Source organism: Macadamia integrifolia, chromosome 8 (assembly GCF_013358625.1).
Source record: "Macadamia integrifolia cultivar HAES 741 chromosome 8, SCU_Mint_v3, whole genome shotgun sequence".
NCBI lineage: Eukaryota > Viridiplantae > Streptophyta > Magnoliopsida > Proteales > Proteaceae > Macadamia > Macadamia integrifolia.
In genome coordinates this window covers 20,488,212-20,493,756 of record NC_056564.1, presented here as the reverse complement: position 1 = coordinate 20,493,756, position 5,545 = coordinate 20,488,212, and positions in this window count along the sequence as shown.

Here is a 5,545-nt window from a genome sequence, read left to right as displayed (position 1 = left end):
CTTAGGTTCAAGTATTCTTAGATGCTGTATGGGAAAAACTTTCCCGTAATGCCGGAGTGCAATTTCCCTCTCACTTGAGTTTTTTGTTACTTCTCTTACTCCGACTATGTGGTCTCTATGTGGATGATACCTTTTTCAAGGCAGCCATCAGCGTGGCATACAGAGTCCTCCCCACACTGGTGTCGTGGGAAACCCTCTCCGTTAAAATATATAGTTGGAAATGAATGTTATTGATCTCTATTTTGAACTTTACCAAGCGATTAAATAGCTTTGATAGTGTCTAGTCTAGCAACAAATCAAAGAAATGAAAACTACTGTTAGACGATGAATGGAAAAATACAATGGGAGGTGAGGATGGGTGAGAAAATAGGGAGATCACTTATGAAAGAAGGGAAAAAGAATTGGTACAGTTTGGTTGTGGATTGGTATTGTTAGAACTGAAGCGGGATTGAGGAGATGGGGTAGAATGGTTTTGGTTCCTTCATAGAACCTCAATCAAGAATAACTGTGTGAAAATGGATTCTTAAACCAGGCATCAAGGTATGTGAAGCATGTAAACCTCTTCTTTTTAGTTTGGCTTGAAAGGTTTCTCAATGCTTTGTGTGGAATTCCTTTAAAATCTAGTGTTCCATTCCCAAATTCTGAGGGATTTAGAATATTATTTTCACCAAATTATATTAATTTTGGATGTTTCAACAGTAGGAAATAGAAGTTAGTTGAGTCCCAAGGTTCGAAAACTTGTCAAATTCTCGGATATTTTGGTATTTTTTTTTTACAGAGACAAAATGGCATACGAAATATAGAAGTACATAATTTCGGTCATCTGGATAACACTTTGATCATTTTATTTCAAAATTTCGTTCATTTCGACCCAAGAAATATACTATTTTGTTGAAATTTCAACCATCTTGGTCATTTCAATTCGGTAGTTTCAGTCACTTCAGCCATTAGTTCCCCAATGATCAACAAAACACATGGAAAAAGTATACCATTTTGTCAATATTTTACCAAATTTTAATATTTCGATGGTTTTGAAACCATCAAAACGAAACGATTTCTTAAACCTTGGTCATGATGTGCTAGAGACAAAGTCTTGTCTTGGGGTGACTATAATACCTTCCAAAAGCGTTAGTGGGCGTATATTGTCTAGCAAAAAAAATAAAAAGAGGATGGTGGACCTCTATTGGAATTGAAATGTCATTAAATTATTTATTTATTATTATTATTATTAGGGATTATTATTATTTTTTCAGTTTCTTGCCCACAGGTGAACAGATCCGAGCTTCAAATAGAGGTGAAAAGCAAAACAGGATTCATGTAACTGAACCCATTGGAGTCAAACCCAAAAACTATCAATTATATATGGACACATTTTGCTAATTTGCTTTGTGACCCACTGTAGGATTTATTTTCTTGGCATAGATACAGTTGTTTAAGCAAAAAGATGTGAAACTAATAAGAAGTGAATGAGGATGTAGGTAATAGAATTCCTGTGGGGTTGTGTAAGGTTCAGAGGTGGCTATCGGTTGGCTTAGCATGCTTGGTTGAGAAGCCTTTATCCTTAAAACTAACAAACAGACTATTCCTTTCAAAGGCCAAGCAAGAGATGTCTCTACGTTTCTCGGCCCTAACCAAAATCAATCAGGAACAGAAGCCAAACTGTTGGCAGAATAAACTCAATACCGCAGTGGGAGGGATCAGATTGAGGTCTCTTGCATTCGAAATCACTGTATAGAAAAAAAAGGTTTTATTAATAAATCAGGTTTGATGGACACACATATCCAACACTAACCGGGGCTTGTTTAGAAGTGTTCATCCGGAAGTGATCCTCCTCGGGAGGACAAAGATAGACATTATGCAGTTGGACAAGAAACTCAATCCTTAAAAATTACGTATTGAACTGCCTCATGTTTTTCGAATCAATAAATTTTTTTCCCCCAATATATAGGACCCTGACAATTAAAAAGCATCGATCCTCATTTATGACCGTTGATAAAAAAATGTCCCATAACTCATTTAAAATCCGACGGTGGGATTTGAATCCAGATGTTTGGAGAGCTAAGAACTTCCATCAACCATAAAATGATACCTTTAGGGCACACGTTTTAGACACCTTTGGATAGTCCACGATGGCATTTTAATAAATTAGAGAATTTATAAAACAAATAAAAAAAAATGCTTTTCAGCTTTCATTCTTCAGTCTTTATCATGGATTTAGTTATCGGTAGTATATCGGTAACTTTTGTCATTGTTTTTTCTAAACAGTTTTACCTCTGAAATGATATTGATAATCGATTCAGATCGGTCAGATATTGGTATAGTCGATCTCGTACCGATACTTAGAACCATGGTCTTTACTACTAGTCATGTTAAAATATGTTCATCCTTCATCATGGAATTTTCTAAATTATTTGTGGTATTTCTTTGCATTTTATTGAGTTTAAAGGAATTTTGTCGTTTTCTTTTCTTTCAAAATTTTGATATAATTTCTTCCATGATTTCTTTGTGTTTCTCAATAAATGCAATGTGTTTTGGGTTTTTTCATATTTTTAGGAAGTTTTCCAAGTATTTGGTTCATTTTAAAATATCTAGCATGGATATGCATTTTAGAGGGTATTAAGATAATTTCACATTTCTTTATCCTCTTTCCTGATTTCTTTCTTTTTCTGTTTCCCCTCTCTAGTATTCCTTTCTTTGCTCTGATTCTAAGGTTTGGGAGAGTTGCACTCAAGCTCCTATGAGGCGGAATTTTGGTTGATTATATTGATTCCTTAATTATTTTATGATTTTTTGAGCCTTCGAGTTTTGTGCATTAGTTCTACTTTGTCTTTGAAAATTTCGGTATTGACATTAATTTTGTAAATTGTTGTTTCATATATATAATTATAGGCAAAAGGTTTTGTGCACGATTGTGCATGATGCACGATCGTGCACAAAACCATTGGATGGGGATGATTATGTACATTATATGACCCTTCACTTCATTCAATGGTTTGGTGCACGGTGTGCACAAAACCTCTCCCTAGAATTGTATTTTAAAAGAGTTACCGTGCACCAAACCTCTCCCTAGAATTGTATTTTAAAAGAGTTTTATGTCTAAAGACTCTAAACACCTATTAAGCCATTAAGATTCTTTGATATTGGCTGACGGATTAGGGTTTTTGGCAGTGTTCATTTCCATATCCGTAAGTCCATTATGTGATGTTAAGTGGATAGGTTAAAGTACTGAAAGTTTTTATCACTTGTAGGTTAAATGGTAACGTCGCACCATTACCAAAAAAAAAAAAAGGGTTACATCTCACATAAATTATTCTTATGTATGATAATCAATAAGTTGTGAGATCACTCCTTCTCTTTGCACCCCTGGCTGAAATTAATATGAAATCCTAGATTGTTCATCTTCTCTTTTTTGCGAAATTATGATGGTCTATCCAATTAAAAGCGACTTATTGAAATTTCTCTTGATTTAGATTTCGACTTTGTTGAAATATCTCAAAATATTGTAACACCAAACCTTTTTTGACCTACTAGGCATTGGATAAGAAATATTTTAAAACAACAATTAACCATATTTGAACATCAATGAAGTCGCTCTGAAAGCCAGATAATCTACAAAATTGGACATGATAGACTGTGATATATAGGCCAATCCTTAAGTTTAGACTTTTCCATATTGGAAAATTAGGGGCAAAGTTTATGTGATGTGCAATTCTTGTTAATTCACTCAAGTTGCGTGCAAGTCATGTCAATTCACAAAAGTTGCATGCATACTCTACATGAACTTTTTAATTATGAAAGGTTTATCTTCACGATGAAATTATGATATTTCAATATTTAAGTTTGTATACTCATGAAATGTGCATAACTGGTTTAGATATGAGGTTAGCATTTGTCTCCAATATTTAAGTTTGTACTCATGAAATGTGCATAACTGGTTTAGATAAGAGGTTAGCATCTGTATCTTACAGGAATTAAGCAACCTCATTAACTGAAATGAATAATACCGCTGGTATAAGGAAGATTCTTCTACATTCTGAGATCTCTAATTTTGAGTCTGATCCTTGTGTTTAATCCATGAACTCCATTGAAGGTACATCATTCTCCACACTCCATGTTACTTTAAAAGATGGTTTTTAGTTATGCTGAGTTTTGAAGAGCAGGATACAATTTGAAGGTTGTGAATCTAAAACAATTGATAGGCAAGAATCCTACTCAAGCCCTCGCTCATAATGACTTGATTGTGGAGAATGCATTACCTTCAGTGGAGTTCATCGAATAACCAGAAGGATCAAGTTGAAAGTTAGAGATCTTAGAATATTGAAGACCAGAGGCATTAGTCCTCTCATCTGTTAAGCTTGCTTAATTCTCATAGAACATAGAAGCCAACCTCTTTTCTACCCAGTCATGCACATTTCAAGAGTACAAATTTTGAAACAAATTTTTTTTTTCTGCGATTTATTATGTGGTTCTATCCCAGTGTTTTTACCAGTCAGTCTGATATAATCATGTCTAAACGTTTTATCTTTGGAATTAGGGGATAAGAACCTCCTTGGTTGCGTAACCCTTATGCTAGCGAGGAGCCCATGAAAGAGCGCACATGGGCATCAATTTATGTCATTTCAATGTCTTCATTTTATTTTCCTCAAACAATTGATATAATTTTTTCCATGATTTATTTGTGTTTCTCAATAAATGCACTTAAAAATTTGTTATAATTTTCTTTTTTCTTTTTAAATCAGGTTTAAAGGAAGGATATCAGAACAAGCTTTAGACAAAGGGCGGAGAGCCCCTCCTTCCAGGAACAAATCCTGGAGGGAAAGGCCCTTTTTGACTAAAGTTTATCTGGATGACATCCGTAGACCATTATAGCTTAGCTATCAAATGAAGATGTTTTGACTCATACATTCTCTCTGAATCCAGCTTTTTTTTTTTTTTATCTTCACAATATTATCACTAAAACAATTATAAGACATGACCCACTATCTCCTGTTAATTTTTATTGTTAAGTTGGTGGCATTCGGTACCTTTCTATTTTGTCTTATGGATGATCATTTTTTGTTTGTTCCATGTCTCCACCTTCGATATGATTTCTAATTTTGCCCCATCTTTTCGGTATCACCTATATTGGATAATCCAAGATTGGGAATAAGTGGGCAAGATTTATGAATAGGGTGCGATATGCATTATCCTCAGATCACTATTGTTTTAAGAAGGTAATTGAACAAATTGTTATTTAATTTGTTTGTAGAATTTTAGAAAAGCCTACATTTTGAGTGTGATTCCCATATCTGTATATCTTTTTTTTTTTTAGCTAGTGACGGGTATTCAAGTCTTCGGCCTGTCTAGTCCCGTGGGTCCATTCTGTCCCTACAATCGTATGGATCGGATCATTCCGGGGTTGAATGAGAACCATTCAACTTTCATTGAAAACAATGAAGAGCACTAAACACCCCATGTGAGTAGCCCAAGCTTGTTTAGTGAAGTCGAACTTAAAAAGGCATGTATTGCCTATCAAAAAAAAAAAGGCATGTATAGCCATATATAT